Here is an 18,306-nt window from a genome sequence, read left to right on the forward strand (position 1 = left end):
CTGGTATAGAATTTATTATTGGTAGAAACAGTACTAGATTTCAGCCTATTTATGTAAATAGTTGCTTATATGTAGTGCACAAAAAGTCAAAATTTACCCTAATTTGTTTTTATGCTTCAGGTGGACCCCAGATTTTTCTATAATAAAGTGAGGGATAACATTGTTACTTACCCCATTGTTTTGTTGTCAGCTAACAAATGTGAAGGCACCTAGGAGGTACTAAAAAATGTTAGCAGTATTATTATAAATATTATCATTGAAATTTATATAGTTATATTTATAGAAGTAAAAATAAATATAACTTTAGGCAACTATAACTATATAGAAATATAATAACTTGACTTCAATAATTCATGTAATGTAAATCCCTCAGAAGTTTTCTAGAAACTTCTGAAGACTCTCTTTCAAATGTTTTATTTGTGACCAAAGTGAAACACTCATGTAACCTGATATACTACTTCCAAGGTGCCAGCCTAATAGTTGTTTCCAGAAGGCATGGCTACAGATCTCTTTTGAAAGTACAATAAAATATGCTACAACAACAGCACCAAAAAAAGATGGTACAAGCCCGGAATTATATTTGGCAGACACCACAGCCAAATCCAGAAATTAACTCTCTGGCAGATCAGAGGTAACAACTGGTGTATGTTCTATTGCCTGGGTCATATACAAAGATTTTGCAGTTAATTTGAGGTTGTGCATACTGATTTCTAAAGGGAAGAATCAGAGCTTAGTTATTTTCTTGTTGCAACTTTGGCTTTCTTGTGTTTTCTATTGTATAGGAGAGGAGAACCTCTTTTAAATAATGTTATAATTTATGTTCATTTCCATTACAGATTCAAAAGTAATATTTTTCGTGACTAAGGTCAAGGAAAAAAAAAAACTAAGCTCTGTGATGTATTTAAGTATAATGGTTTCTCTGATGAATATTCTTAATGTTTATAAAGGGTAATTTACCTGTCAATCCAGTACTACACTGGCATACAAATTAGTGCCTGTAAAGAAAATATTTAAGTGTAGAAACAGCAGGAGAATTGAAGAAAAGTAGGCAGTCTCCAGAAATGGTGCTATTGCATTTTCTCATTAAATAGAAACAGTTATTCACAGTCAAAAGATGCCATAACACATAATATTTCTGTTTCTTGAAATATTTACTAAAATATTTATAGACCATAGATATTCATTTCACTATATGGTATGGACAATATTCAAATGATTAACTTTAAAACAATAATTGTTTACTTCATGAACATAAACTGAATTTTGTAACTCAATTTGGCCACATCACTGGCTTCAAGATATAAACACCAATACAATTTATGCATTCAGTACTTTATTTTTTCCAGTTTTTTAATAAGGTGTTACTTTTTATATGCTGATATTATAAACATATTCCAGCTTAATTCTGAAACCAGTGCAAGTGTAGCCTAGCTATCACATAAGTAGAAAATCGATAATTAGAAGAGCATCAGTTTCAGGCACCATCTAACAATCAAAAATACCGTGTTTTAACTGAGCCATCATTATATTGTTGCCGAAAAATGTGTTACAGCTCAGTGTTATAGTTCAGTGTTACAGCTCGGTATTATAGCTCAGCTGTGATAGCAACTTGGATCCCGGAGAGAGACCAAGCAGCATTCGGATAATTGGAGAACTCAGGTTTATTATACCAGCAGGCCCATAGGAGTTAACACTCCAAGCTCTAGAGCCTGTCTGTAGGTTTATACAGGCTTTTATAGGCTGCAGTTTACACTTTGCAACATCATATGCAAATAAGGTATAACAAAAGTTGACTAATTGGGAACAAGCTTTGTAGAAATAGACCAATCAGGAGGGAGAGAAATAACCAATCAGGAGTGAGCTCAGGGAACCAATAGAATTTTAGGGATAAGCCATTTCAGAGGCAAAAAGTGAGATAGAGCCTCTGGGCCAGGGAACCAGATGGTGCTGGCAGGAGAGTAGTGGCCCTGCCTGGGGGTCCTGCCAATCTTTTTATGGGGCTTCCCGCCTCAATATAACTCTAAAAACATCTGATAAAAGGTTAAGTAAGATTTGATTAAGAGGAAAATTCTAATGTAAATGAGTTTGCTTACTTCTTTTGGTTGTTGAGAATTCAAATAAAGATATTTCAAATTTAAACACACATATATTTTTAGGAAGAAGGCTTCACTCATGATTATTTTATGCCATTAGCAGCTGAAGGTAGACTTCCTTATGCATATTATCTATAGGAGGTAATGAAAATGTAAATAAAAGACTGGCATCTAAATAGCCAACAGCCAAAGCATCAAAGTCATGTTCATTTTTATCTATTCAAACCATTATGTATTTATGGTAGATGAAATCACTCCTTTACAATATACAGTCCAAATCACTGAAGAAAAAATTTCTTCACTACCTAGTTCCTATGAATTCTTTAGTGGCTACCATTTGACTTGCTAGTTTTGGCAACAACATCTGCGCTTTCACAGGTCAGCACATAAAGAACGCATTGCAACCTTAATGCCTCTAAAGAGGCCTTTTTTCCCCATTGGATAATCTCTAGTATTTTGGAAGGTTGAGCAGACATTCATCCAGTGTGCAGTATTAAGCATTTCAGGATCTACTTGCAGCTGAAACAATTATGTGGTACCATGGAGAGATGTGACAATAGAGATAATCAGTCTCTTGAGGCTATAATGTGTTCTTTGTATGCATGGTTACAAGTCAGGGTGCCAGAGAAGAACACTAGGGCTAACACACAGTGCACCTGCCATTACAAACACATAAAAGGATGTGGAAATGTTTCAACATGATCTAGTAAATGGATGGTACAGCTATTTCATCAAGTTTAAATCTAATTGCTTTAGCCCTTGTCACACTAATGGCAACACTGTTCTTGTTACCGCTGATTCAGAAACAACGATGCAGTGTGCATTATGGCAGTCCTTCAATCTACAATGAAACACTATCTGTGTGCTTTTTGTAAGATGGGTATGCAAAGTGGAGCCAGTTAGAAAACACATGGGAATCTTTCTTTCCTTAGGCATATTTAAAGCAGTAATAAGCCTTAAAACTCAATCACACACAGACACACGACATATATTGAATCAGGAAGGTAGCAAATATGTCATGACACTCAATCTGAAGCATTCTTTTGGAAGATATTTATGACCTTATATTTGTTTGCTAGTATATACAGCTTTCTCTCCGTGGTCCATTTTATCCAGCCTAAAAGGCACATGAAAAATGTATTGACTTAAGGAAACTAGTAAATAAGTTTCTGATTTAACAATAGTCAACTTTCTATCAAAAGGAACATCAGATTGTAGATCTTCCCCTACTCTTTTCATTCAGTTACTTGTTAATTGAACTAGGCATGTATGCATCCAACATATCCTTCCTGAGTACCTATTCTGTGCTAGGCAATATAGTGGGCACTGTGTTTTCAGTCAGGGGTCATACAGCCATCGTTTCTGCTTTCAGATGGGGTTGTAATTAATTAGAAACTATTGTCAACTATCTTTTGCAAAACAAGGAGCAGAGATTGACACAAAGACATCCTTCTTTTGCAGGTGTGTGTAGAAATGCAGGGAACAAGATAATAAATCACTGGTGACCAGAGTGTTTAACACAAAAGATGAATCTCTGTCTATTATTGCTGCTGGGAAAACTGTCACCTGGGATGGGAATGGGGTGGGGAGATACATTCTTAACATTCAAATAGAATCATCAAATTTCCCTCCTCCTGCATGCCCATGGAGACAATGTTACAAATTCTCAGGTACAGTTGAATTTATACTATTAGTATTGATTGGAAATTTAGTTAATAATAAAACAGGTAACTTTTATAGAAAACCAATAAAATGGTCTTAAAGAACCATATTGCAATGTATTCAGTTAAAAATTAATGCAAGGGCTCTGAAATAAAAGGATCTCAATATCCATATACATTTAAACATACACATCTCTTTATACATAATTATACATTCAATAATCATAAGATGATATTTTCTACAACAAAACATTTTTTTATATTTGTATTCTGAATAAGGCATTGTAAAGGACAGTATGAATCTTCTCATTTCGTTGTCTCTGACTTGGTTTCAGTATAACTGAGAGAATTTTTTGAAGAGCTTAATTTCATAAAACTGCTTTTTGATTATTAATTTAAAATTTATTTTGAGTCCCTTGTTTATAAAATGCAGAGCACTAATAACATTGGAAGTAAATAATAACTCTAAGGGATTTACTTATATTAGAGTAAATGAGAAAAGACAAAAAGTGATAAATCCTAACCTCTCACCAAATTCTAGATGTTAAATTGTCCTGTCTGAAGTCTCTTGATTTGCAGTCTTGAGACACTGACATCTAACTTGGAGGTATTCTCAATTAGGAAAAATTATTTAGAAATAAACTTCTAATGCCATGTTTCTCAAGTCAAGCATGTGAAAATGTTATACAACTTAATAACCTCAAAGCTATAGTATTGATAAACTGACTCCCCATGGCTTATTTCTCTGGCACGTCCCCTTTGCATCTCTGGCTTATGGAAATTCTGGTCCTGTATGCAACCGGTGATCATAATTTGTCTCTCATCACCATTCAGCACACTTGAGCTGAGTTTATTCTAACACTCTTCCAGTTCTAGCCCACTGCTCCCCAGCCAGGGGAAGAATGGGTGTGAACTCCAGCTGTACACCGTCCTCTCCAATTTGTCCCCTCTAGTCCTTGATCCTAGAACCCGATTCCTCTCACTCTGGTAATTATGTCTCCCTGACCTTCGGTTATTTTGCTCCTGTCTGAGTAATATGACCAGTCAACAGCAACCTGAAAAGGAGTTCTATTCCTGTCCCAACCTGTGTCCAACTTTCTTATTTTACTTACTTTCTCTTGGGTCCTGCTTGCCTTCATAATGCATTGTGACTGATCAGTTCTGGTATCAGCTGATGAAGCCCCATGAAAGGTCTAGGTAATACGATCTTGGGGTTCAGAAGAAGAAGAACTTTCTTCTAGTTGACAGATTCATGGGAGGAGTTGACATTGGGCAGCATCTTGGGAGACAGGGTTTGAATCTGTATAACTGGACAAGATTAATTCATAGATAAAATCACATATATAGGTATATATAGATATAGCTATATCTAGATATAGTGTACATGTAGATATATCGCCTTTCACTGCAAACAAGATTAAATAGTTCTTTAAATGATGGCTCTGTGCAGCACTGGAGAAGACATTGTTGATAATAAATGGATATGAACTGTATAGATTTGCTTCACACACTTGAGCATATAAATAGAGTGTCAACATTTATTTTTCAAGCAACAGATGAGTATCTGACCTTCAGTCTAATTTGCAGGGAATACAGTGTGCTTTCTTTTAAGGCTCCTTTCTTCCTATTTGTCCAAACCCTCCTGGCTCAAGTATACAGGGGACAGATAAACCTAATTCAGTGGGTCTCAAACTCCAGCATGCAGGAGGCTTATTTGGAGTTCTTGTTAAAAATTTCAAGGCCTTTCCTCCAGAGTTCTGATTTAGGTAGCAGTTCTGATGCAGATGGTTCATAGATCACATCCTACTAGAGATGCTGGACTCTGGTCTCCTATGATTGCTGTTGGAGCTCAGTTCTGCTTTATCCCAAAGTGTTTTTCACTCTGTATTGATGCCTTTGCTTTCCCAGGTTCAGACATTGCCACTGTTAGCTGTGGGAGTTTTCTCTTGGGGTTTAGAGCATTGTAAACATACCTGTGTGTATGTTACATGTTCACCGTGTTCACAACTATTCCTAAAAGCACCACATTGCTGGACCATGAGGGATATCCAATCATGCTTATCATGGAAACGGACCCTCCTGTGGATCCTAAGGTATTTTTCTGAGCTGCTGCTGCTTCAAGTCTAAAAACTTCTCACCTCCCAGTGAATGCCTTTTTCAGAGATCTCACTCACGCAAATATTTTTTCCTTTTACCCAGTGGCCTATTCTTTATCTGAAAGTAGGGAAGGGAAATTGGGTAAATCACTGAAAATGACAATTAAATACTAAAATTACTGTTAACAACTATAACTGAACCACAAAGTTTGTCTTACAACCTTCTTGCAGGACAATGAATGCCTACTTCATTAGGTTTTATTAGCCTAGTTAATGAGGCCATTTAAGAGGTTGCATGACCAAGAATATCAGCTCTAGGCTTTTTTAAAAACTTGTACCACATATTGTGTGTGTGTGTGTGTCTGTGTGTGTGTTAGAGAGAGAGGGAGTTTTAATGAAACTTTTCTCATTACAATCATTTTATTCTGGGAAGGAGACAACAAAAGTAGAGAAATAAGTAATAATGGACCCTTCTTCCCTTTTTTCTCATCTCAAAATTTGTTTCTCGCTGACGGAATTTTGTGATAGGCATTTATGATGATTTAGGAACACTCTAATCACTGAAATATAATTCCTAGATTTAAAAGATTTTATTTTGTTTCTGATTACTGCAATTTTTCATAATTAGGGATTATGCTGGAGTAAGGATGATAGAACCAGGCCCTACCAATCCTTTATAGCATTTATCAGGAGAAACTGGGATCCGTGTGGCACAAAAGACGATTTTTCTACAACTGCCATGTAGAATTCTGCGCCTGAAATAAAGTCCTTATTACATAAAATGTAGTTTTACAATCATAATGATGATCTCATTCTGAGGGGAAAAAAAAGAAAACAGTTATTCCTGAATTACTGTGGCTGCTATATTGTAGTTTAACTTTACAGTTTTTGTTTCAACTGAAAATTTTTGCGTGAAATTTCCAAAATATTTTGGGAGCATTGTAGTCTTCAAAGGAAAAGCCAGAAGATCCTGGAAATTTAGGGGGAAATGTATTTGTGGTTCTCTTCTCAAATACAGTTCTTTATATTCCTTTTTCTTTAGTAAGCAAACGAGGGACTATGTTTGTGAGAAAGGGTTTCAAGGCAGTTTCATGATTTTCAATGAATAAAACATCAAGTTTGCCTTTAAGTGCTATAAATCATGTGCTCATCTGTGAACATATCCCATGGCTACCTTTTACTGAAAGGTAAGTTATTTTAGGATTCAGAGTTACTTTCTTTCTCAGGAAGAAACATCCTGAAGCCCCAGTGCACTGTTTATTTTAAAGAAAACACTTTAACTAGGGTCTAAAATAGCATTTCAGGATTTATACAGAACTTAAAAATATACATATGGCATTTGAACAGCAATTGAATGAGACTCTTCTCTTTTGTTCTTGAGGAGTTTTTCCTACCTAGACATAGTAGTTGTGATCTTAAAAATTGTGATAAAAATAAAGAGTCCTTTCCTCACTGCAAGTTATATGTTCCACTGTTTTAACTTTTCATCCCTGCATCACATTCCAGGATTGAAATATTTCTAGACCATAGGAGTTTTCATTTTTTTCTGAGGAAAGATTATAGCTCAAAGCAAGAAGAGTCTACATTTCAAAAAGTTTTGGAAGTTTACAAAATGAACAAATCTGAAAAAACAACCTTTTTCATTTTCTTAGGAAGTTAAAAGTTAAACCAAATAAATGATAATTTTTATGAAACATCTTGACCACTTTCATGTATGACTGGCACAATTAAATAATTCATTTTGGATGGGAGAAAACACCTAATATTGCTAGAAATATTTAGAAATAAAATATTTACTGAGGGAAGACAGCTGCATGAGTCCATCACCTGATCACGTAGCTATAGAACTCCGAAGTATTTCTGACAGATAGTTAAATCAGCATGTGATAAAGTTTATTCAGTCTGCCACTGATGTATCTATGAATAAAAACAAAAAAATATATAAGCCTGCAAGGTCTAACAATGTAACTAATGATAAATCTTGCTAAAATTGGAGAGGAATGGCCATATAATACAAACCTATTGTGTTGCATTGAGAACTCTGTTTAGTGGTTTAAGCTTATTGTGCTCTATGAAACGGAACAAAAACCTGCCAACCTTACGAAAGGTGAAAGATTCTTGTAACCTTACGCCCTGTCTCAGAGATCAGAGTTTCTGCTCATCAAAATTCCTAGCTATTACCTTTTTACAGCAAATATATTGCATTTTGAAGGAGACAGAAAATTCTTGCATTATTTGAAGAAGCCCTCATCGCAATTTGATGGAAAGAGTATTGAGATCTTTATACTTAAGCTTTCATGATATGGTGAAAAGAAAGTGTTTTGGCAGCTGACATATTAGATATTGTAAATTTTCATTTATTCCTTATTTAAAATAAAAATAAGTGATGAAGAGTAGGGGCAGGTCCTATATTATCCAAGATAGGTGAAATTCCTCTACGACTTGTAGTCTGCCAGCTCTACACATGTGCATGCTTTTGTTTGTCTTGTGCCTTTATTTTCTCAGCTAATTCATGGAAATGAGAGCACCCAAGGAAAAGTCCATGCCTACTGTCTGTTAGCAAATGTTGGGTCAGAAAATTTATCTCTTGGTCAGAGGGAGACACCATCATAGGGAAGAAACATTATTCTCTAGCTTGATAAGAGAAGAAAAAGCAATATGACATACTTAAAGGAAGGAAGGAAGGAAGGAAGGAAGGAAGGAAGGAAGGAAGGAAGGAAGGAAGAAAGAAAGAAAGAAAGAAAGAAAGAAAGAAAGAAAGAAAGAAAGAAAGAAAGAAAGAAAGAAAGAAAGAAGGAAAAAGAAGCTGAAGATACACCGAAACCAAATTATACAAATAAAAGACACTAAGTTGAAAATGAGCCATGGGGAGGGGGCATGGAAAGAAGAACTGTAGTTACATTAAATTGATGTCAATAATATAGTTTAAAATAATAAAAATAATTCAGGGAGATTGTTAGTCTTGAGGAAGAAAAAACTAAATTGAAATTCTCCTAGAATGTAAATAAAAAAATTAAAAACCAAAAATGCAGAAATGGTAATAGTGAACTTCTCTATACTGAAGTTAAATAACAGAGTTCAACAAGTCAAATCTAAGAAAAGCAGAAAGAATAGATGACAGAAAGAACTGTCATGTGTCCAGCCCTGTTCTAATAAATTTGCACAAACTAACTTAATTCTCACAAGACTCTCTGAGGTAGTTATCGATGTCATTATATTTATAAATCGAGGCACTAAAAGACTCCAAAGTGGTTAATTAATGCAAAAACAAAATAGTAAAGTCAGAATTTTAACCCACGTTCAAGCACGACTTTCCTTCAAGAACATTCTATTGGTAAAGGTTTATTTTTGCATTTAAAAATCTTGTAGTTGAGCAAAGAATAGTCTACTCACAGTAAAGACCTGCAAAGTGCTCTATAAAATCAATGCCATGTAAAAATATGAAAATTATCTTCTTCAAGTTTTCTATGATTTTAATTTTCCATGTATTGTTTTCACCAGGGTCATGGATATGAACACACCTATGCACATGTATGTGTACACGTGTAGATATGTGCGTGTATGTATATATATATGTGTGTGTGTATATATATATGAATGCTTGTATGTGTATGAGAGAGAGGGAGAGACGGAGAGAATATTTTTAGCACAAATTTAGAAAAAATTGTTTTTCATGTATTTCCGTGCATCTGTCACAGGCCCCCTTCTTCACTCCAGAATGGAGGCTGAATAACAAAAGAAATTGTGGCGAGAAGGTGGATATCACTCCTCTTATAAAAGCTAATGAAAATAAATCACCAAGAATATTTATAAAAAACTGAATCACTCATCAAACTAGTGAGTCATATTCCTTATGAAATAGATTTCTCCTTAAATACTTTTTTTTTTTTGGCTAGAGGGTTTAAGATCACCATAAAGGGATTGTTGCTTTAATCATTCTATTTTAAAATAGTTCAGATATTTGAGAACAAGTATCTTCACATGGAGAAGAATTGTAGGTTAATGGAGGTTGTGTATCTGCATTATTGTTGAAAGGCCACATTTAGCAATAATTATAACTGAAATGAGACACTTATGCTCTGAAATCTCAGCCGATTTGGATTCAAATCTTGACTTTGACATCCTTGGTGTGATATTGATAATAGTATTTAATATCCCTGGGCTTCAGTTTCCTCTTCTGTAAAAAAGTGTGATATGGAGTCAACAATATAATAGTAAGTCAACAATATAATATAAAGATTATACATGTAAATTTTTGCATTTACTAACGATGCTCTTTAACATTGTATCGGGGAGAGATCCAACAAATGCATCTTATATATCAGGCAATATTTAAAGTGATTTATGTGTATTCAATCCTTACAATAACCTTATGAAATAGTTTATACTATTATTTTACAGATGAGATAACTGAGGGAGAGGAAAGTTAAGTAACTTGTCCCAGGTCACTTATGTAGTTAGAGTGAAATCTGAATTTGTTCTGTTAATCACTTCTTTACACAACTTTCCTTAATTGTTTCTAAAAGGGGCAAAAAGTGAGATGTTGCACGACTGACAAGCAAGAAGAGGGTGCTTCCATGTCCAGTTCAACCTAACTGGCTGAGAACCAGCTGGAAAACTGGATGTCACAGCAGAGGACTAGGGTGCATGAGGAGGAACATTCACGAACAAATGACTAAGGAAGCTCCCCTCACGACAGCCCACATTCAAGTCTGATGAAAACATTAATTTGACTAAAATAAATTTTAAATTGAATTGATTAAATTTAGCATGAATTGATTGCAACTGCACATCTGAGTTTGGAGCTTGAGATTAGTAGTTAGCTGGTCCTATTTTTGTTATCAGATCATCAGAAATTTTTATGGCTTTTGTTAGGGATTCAGTAGCAGTGGAAAAATAAACATAAGTATATTTAAATAAATCTATTATTTTTATAATTTAAATACATTATTATGGAGGATAAGACATTTCTTTTTTTTAATATTTAAAAAAATGGGTGTTTTTAAAAATAATTTTCAACATAACATAATTCTTTCCCTGGGGAGCATGTCTGCAAAAACCCTCATGGCACCACGTTCCAAAAGTGAGTCCTTCTGCCATATCCTAGCTTGCAGGACAGAGAAAGAGTTCTTCCAAACTCTTTCCTCAAAATATATAATCAGTTCAAGAATTTTTCAAAGATTGATGTTTTTACTAGTGGTTTATCAGCATCAAGATTTCAAAAATCAGGAGGATATTTGATTGTCTCTGACTATTGGTGTTTCTATTTTCCACCTGCTTCTGAAATTATTGAGCACTTCAGGAAGGATAATTTCAATATAAATTGGGGTTTCTTTTTGAAATCATGGCAATTTTTGGTAAAACTGGAAGTAGTTTGGTTTGTTCAGCACGATCACTGACAATGGGGTCGTGCAGAAGTCTTGCTATAACCCACTCAAAGTAATCATTTATGCCCTTTCGCTTCTGAGTCTCTGCGGCATCTGAATAATAGTAAAAACAATGGTTGGTTCTATTCATGTTATAATAGGAAACACTGACCTTCAAGGTATTGTAGCTCTGTTATTGTGTTTTGAGATATTGTGAAGGATGTATAGGCTTAATAAATAGCAGTGGTTGAAAGATTTGGCCTTAGCTTGATAATGAACTTGATGATTAAGTCTGTCCCATTGGTCTTGACACCGTAGCACAACTTCCTTCTTAAATGAACAGGAATAAATGTAATTTTTCCAGATTCACACACTGTAATTCATAGCACAAAATAGACACATCATCCTTTTTGAGGTGTACTGGTTTCCCTGTACTCTTGGGTTAGAAATGCTGAATTTTTAGTGAGATTTACATACTTCTTACTTTGAATGATGGTAGAAGATCAATTGAGAATAATTCATTTTGGTTTTTATTTACTATTATATGATTAGACTTTCAAGAACTTATCTTGAGTACTTTTGTATTTATTAAAATACATTAATTTACAGTTTAGATGGAAATAATGGTCTTTAATTCTCTTGTCTTTGGGATAAAGTATCAATTTTTCAAAATGGACATATGGGCATTGTTTTGTAGCATGCTGAGATTTTTATGCCTTTCAAAGTGATAGCTCTGTGTTGAACTGTACAAAAAAAAAGCTTACTAGAATAGTTCTAGTTACTTTAAAGAGAAAATTTGTCAGGTCCATTTGATTAAGTTGGAAGGTTTACTTATGGTGTTCCATGTTTTAGGTAAATAGAAAACTCGACTGTGTCCCTTTTTCCCTCTATCACTTCCATGGACAGAGACAAACACCAGATGCCCATAAAGAAGCCAAGGTTTATTCACAGGATAAATATTTTGGAGAAAAATAACATAGTTCTAAAAATTGAAAGCTTAGAGTTCCTTCCTCCCCCTGAGCAATAATCCCAAAGAATGAAATCTGGAGAGCTGGGCCCGACATTTGTGACTAACCTGAAGCTGACTAATAGATAATAAACCTTTAATAACCGTCAAATGGAGTCGAGAGCCTTAAAAGTGGCCAATTTTCTTTAATGAAAATACCTAATGTAGTAAGTTCGATTCCTGCATTTGATAAGGATTACAGCAAATACTCTTTTAAGTGTCTTTATTTAGGATGCCACAAAAAGTAATTTATATTACCCACATCTAAATAAGTTATCACAAATTTAACCAATCGAAAACAAAACCCATTATCAGACTTAAATGTGATTTTTAACACTGCGTGGGACTGTGTGTGAAGTGTTCTTTTACTCGGGGATTGCAGCAACTGACCGGGTGAGCTTCAAAGGAGCATAGAATTTACCTAATTAAGTCATGTACAAAGTTTGGATTTGAATCCAGTATTATCTCATTCGAAAAACTGGACACTTAATTTGTTATCTTACCTTAATTAAATTTAAAGGAGCTAATGTAAAATTCAGATATAAAAGTAAAAATCTTAAAAACAAAGAAAAGAAAAAAAAAGAAAAGAAAAGAAAAGAAAAAAAGAAAAGAAAAGAAAAGAAAAGAAAAGAAAAGAAAAGAAAAGAAATCAACAAATGTGCAGTTGGGAGAGAGTTGAGATTAATGTGGTCACTTTGCCCTTGGAAGACATGGGGCCAGAGTCACATAGTGTGAACTGGGGGCAATTCCAGAATTCTTGAAACTTAAATACTATTCTGTAAAAAGGAGGATCATATTTGTCCTGGATTGTACACAGGATTTCTGTTTGCAAATCAATGAAATATTTTATGTGCTATGAACATGTAAGGAAACACAGCTATTATCACTGAGAAGCCAAGAGTGAAAGGCCAGGCATTTGTCTTCAATAAGATACTGAAATGTGTTTGCCCTTTTTCAGGTGGTAAGAAAATGTCAAACTATTTAACACTTTCTCTCCTTTTACTTCTGCCCTCCTTCAGAAATGCATTTTTATGTACCGCAGGGTATTAACCTCACTGTGAGGTCTGCAGTGGAGGAAGAAAGTAAGATGCTGAAATGAAATGCAATTAAGTCTAAAGAAAGGAAAAGAATATGATAACTATGGTTTAAAGACTTCTATTTCATTATATGTTAACAACATGCTATTTAAACGTCAAATATGGTATCATGGAAAAGCAGAACAGATACTCTAGTGCTGATCAACAATGATTTGAGGGCAGAGAGTCTGTACAGTATAATAAACCAATTTTGTAGCACAATAAAGCAACATATGAACACGTTCTTGACTGAAGTGTACACCGGAGATGCACTATGGGGGAAATGGTGTTTAAAATAACTCCTTGAAAGCAAGAGAAGGGCTGACTATTGCCTTGAAGTTAAATAATAAAATGGCTATGCAGGGGGTATGTTCAGAAGGCAATATATTATTGTAACTAGCAACAGATATTTGGGTTTGAAAATTGTCTGCTTAATAAATTCTTGCTTTTCATTCAAAGGAAAGAAAGGGAGATACATCTACATATATTCATTTCGAGGAAAGTGAGGTGATTAGAATTTACTTGACTTAATGAAGGTCAGCAGTGCTATGGGGGAGCGTGGCTGAGGATGTAGCTCACGCTTGACAGTCCCAGTCACGCCTTTTCTCAGTCCAAAGGGAAGGTAAGCAAACTGTCTGCCACAATCATAATGCTGTTTAGTTGAGGGCTATCTTACTTAGGTGCTGGAATCTAACACTGAGCTTAAATCACGGGGTCTGGAGTTAGAATAGATGTGAACTCTTCTTCTGTAAGTTACATACTTGGTGATTTCAGCCAAAACTTTCTGTGTGTTTGTTTTCCCTCTGCCATACCCAAAAAGGATGTAGATACATTTACTTTGAATTATGGATGTAAAATTCCTTGCTAAATATCAGTACATAATACATTTTCAATTCAGAATAAGTTATTTCTACTTCTGGTTTTATTTACATTTTTCAACATCTCTGTAATGATTCTTTTTTAAAAAACTATATCTGATTCATCTGCATTCTTTAATAGGTACTTAAAATAGCTCTTTAAAGAATGAATGGATAGATGGGTAGATGGAAATTACTTTCAAATATAGTGTAAGCAGAAAGGCTGTGTAACACTCTATATGTAAAATTTAAGTTTCCATTTTTTTCCTAGAGCTTTTTATGCCTAGGGCAGAATTCCAGAAATATATGATCTTTTTGCCCAAAGCTTTCTTTGTTACATAAAATCCCGAACAGTTCAGGGGTTAAGGTTGAAATGCCACAGACAGGAGGATGCCTTCCATGGGATGAAACTGACTCAATATCTGGCCTCTTATATATTCATGATATTGAACATATAAACCTTTAAAAAAATTCAGTCTTTATTATTTGAAAGATACATGATTATTTGTATATTCTGTAGCACTTTTTTCAAATAGTTTGTGTTATATGAACAGTGTTATTTGGGAGAAGAGAAATCAACACATGTAAGCTCATTAAAACCAGATGCTCCTCCTTCCAAACTAGACATTAAATGAAAGATACCAATAAAATAAAATTGATATAGCATGTAATCTTTATATATACACATCTCAGCTGTGAAATTTGACATAATTCACCAACTTCCTCATGGCATTTTATTTTTGCATCTTAAAACCTCGACTGATGTTCATTTGGATAAATTTAGAAAGCTAATGCCTCATTTTATGCAAGAGAGGTGTAAGATTAAGTAGAGTAGAAACCTTGCTAATTATCACTTCTCTGATCTACACACCTGATACTTCTTGCAAGAAGTTTTTAGCAAATATTAAAAGGAGGTCATATATCAAAGTATTATTTTTGTATTGTCACAGTTAAGTAGAAATTTGAAAAAATACATGTGAATTTACCATTTTAGAAAAAACTTTTGGTATATATATTTTACAATGTTACTGATTAAATATAATGTCAAGAAATGAATTGCTGGGAAATATTTTTATATGATTTCACTCTATTCTTCCTCTTTGTCTCCATCACAAACACATTTCCACATTTATTCCCAAACTTCTTCAGGGCTTTGTAGATGGCCATCTCCTAGGAAGCCGTCCAACAATAACCTCCAAGAAACTAGGAATGAGGACTGCTTCAAGGCCACTCTGCTTCAGTTTTATTTTTGGAAACAAAGTTTCTAAAACAAAAGTACAGAGACATAACAGATATTCACCTGACAGTGAGAAGAGAATACAGATCTTAAGAGTACAAGGTTCTACTTTTTCCTTCCATTACAAGCTATTTTGTTTAATTTGCCCAGTTAACTACCTCAGCATTTAAAAAATATATTTCATATATATATTTTATATATATATATATGTATATTTAATTGGGAAGTACAACACACATAGAAAAAAGTGATTGAAACATCAATTACATCTCAGGGAGGTATTACAAAGTGACTACAGAGGCAAGGTCAGCCTCGTGGATGTTGCCTCACCTTAGAGGGGTCCTGTACTTAGTTTAACACTATACTGTAACCTTGAAATTCCTAGTAGTTTTGAACAAGGGGCCCAACGTTTGTATTTTGCATTGGGCCCCACACATTTTGCAGCCAGCCCTGTATCAGATGAATAAATAATACACTACTAACAACTCAAAAGCCCCCTTTTTGTTTCCATTACCTATTAAGGTCATAATGTTTTCCAGTTTCCACTGTGATTTCTGTTTGACCTAGTGTTACTTAGAAATTTATATTCTATTCTGTTATATAGAAATTACGTTTTAATATTTCCAATTAAATTTTATTATGGCTTGTTAGTTAATTGCACCAATGTAAAATTTGAATTGTTTTACATTTTACATTCCTTGAAAGTTCCTTTTTTTGTGTAAACCTATGGTCAACTTTTAGTTTTTTAGTGCACACTTATAAACAATGTATAATCTACAGTTGTTAGTTGTTTTCTGTATATATTGGTGTACTCAAATTTGTCAAACATGGTTTCAAGGTTTTATACATTTTCTTATTTTTAGTCTTTTTCTGTAGATTCCTGCGTGATAGCTCTGTTAAAATCTACCCCTATGATTGTGACTTCATTTCACTTTTAGTTTTAGCAATACTGCTTTATAATTTTTGTGAACATATTATGATGTTACAGATGTGTAATCATTATACATTCCAAATGGATGGAACTTTTTGCATTATACTTTAGTGCTCTTTAGAAATATTTGTTTTAAAATCAGCACTATCTGATAAAAGAGAACAGTGAGTTTCCTTTTGGTTAGTGTTTGAAGCCATTCCAGTTCTCCCTTTTACAATCAAACTATCTGAATTCTTCTATTTGTAAATGGAAATTGTAAGCGTAAGATGATTCGATTATGTTTTAATCTACTCTAACACTCTGTATCTCACAATTGAATTAAGTCCCTTTCCTTTTAATGCAGTTAGTCTCATCTTTTTCTAAGTTTACTGTCTTACTATTTGCTTTCTGTTTCTTCCCCATATTCTATTATTGTCTCTCTCCTTTCATACATTACTTCTGATGATTGAGTTATCTTCCCCCTCTTCTTAGCCTAGTAGTTTTACCCCTTTCACTCTTCTTTAGTGACTGCACTAGTGACAAACACAGGAATCCTTACTGTCAACATCTCAGCTACGTGCACTTTGCCCCTTCACACTAAGCAAGGGGTTATCAAGACACACCTTACAATCTAGGGTTTACAGATATTAATGGATGTCTGTCCATATGTTTACCTTTCTCTTCCATCTCTATTCCTTCAGTCTTAGAATTTTTACTTGGAAATATTTCCCTTGCCTAAAGTATAGGGTGAAACATTTCCTGAGCTATTTCTTTTGAAAATTTATTCCGTCATTTTTTGAAGTATGGGATAGAATTCCATACTTCAAAAAGTTGGGATAGAATTCTAGCTTAGCAGTCATTTATAAAAAATCATTGAAGATAACCTACTATTGATTTTTGATGTCCACTGTTGAGATTGAGGCCAGCTCTAAGCCTAGCTGTTGCTCCTCTGAATATAATCTGTCCACTTGCCTGGCTATTTTTCAGACATTTGCTTTATCTTTGGTTTTTAGCTATTTTACCTAAATATGCTGAGGAGTAGCTACCTTTATTTTTTGCTTAAGGGTTAATGAGAATACCGAGTATTCCCAACTTCAAATGATTAACATTAATTTTTTACAAATTTTGTCAAAATGCATTCACATTATTATAATTAAAATAATTATAAAATAAAAAGTAAATAATTAGAAGCCCAAAATTTTATTCTTCTTTTCAAATAATTCTCCTTCAGAGAAGTAATCGTGGTTATCAATTTGGTATTTACACTTCCAGGAAATTTTCTGTTATTTCGTGTGTGTATGTGAGTGTGTGTGTGTGTGTGTGTGTGTGTATGTATATATGTGTGTGTACTTGAATTATTGATGTGTTGGAGAGATTTATATATAATGCATCTTAGTTTTCTCATTGTTACTTATGTTCTAAATATTTTTTCATACTCTGACATTTTTAATTTAACTTTTTTATTTAGTCTTGTGATAGAGAGAAGGCTTAAATAGTTAATTCAATTAAGTACATTAATGTATTTCCAATTATGGGCCTTGGTTTGATGCTTTTCCTAGGAAAACGTCCTGACATAAAGATTATAAAAATATTCCCTATAATTATTTAAAAATTTTATATGATCTGATTTCCACTTCACTTTTATAAAAGAAAAATTTTAGAGTTTACTTTTGTGTGCTTTATGAATTTGTTTCCCCAAATTAAATAGACCACTTAGTTTTTGGATAGAAGAGAGTGCTTTTCACTGATCTAAACTATCCTGGAAAATTAAATATCCAAAATTTATAAACTTGCTATGATGATTCACATGACTATTCCAGAACAAATAGTGTGATTTGAATCCCTATCACTGGACATAATAATTTCAATTTTCATATGTGGCAGAATAAGTTCTCTCTCATAGTTTGTATTTATTTATTTATTTATTTATTTATTTATTTATTTATTTATTTATTTATTTATTTATTTATTATTTTATTGAAGTATAGTCAGTTTACAATGTTG

Source organism: Camelus ferus, chromosome 2, assembly GCF_009834535.1.
Source record: "Camelus ferus isolate YT-003-E chromosome 2, BCGSAC_Cfer_1.0, whole genome shotgun sequence".
Classification (NCBI taxonomy): Eukaryota; Metazoa; Chordata; class Mammalia; order Artiodactyla; family Camelidae; genus Camelus; species Camelus ferus.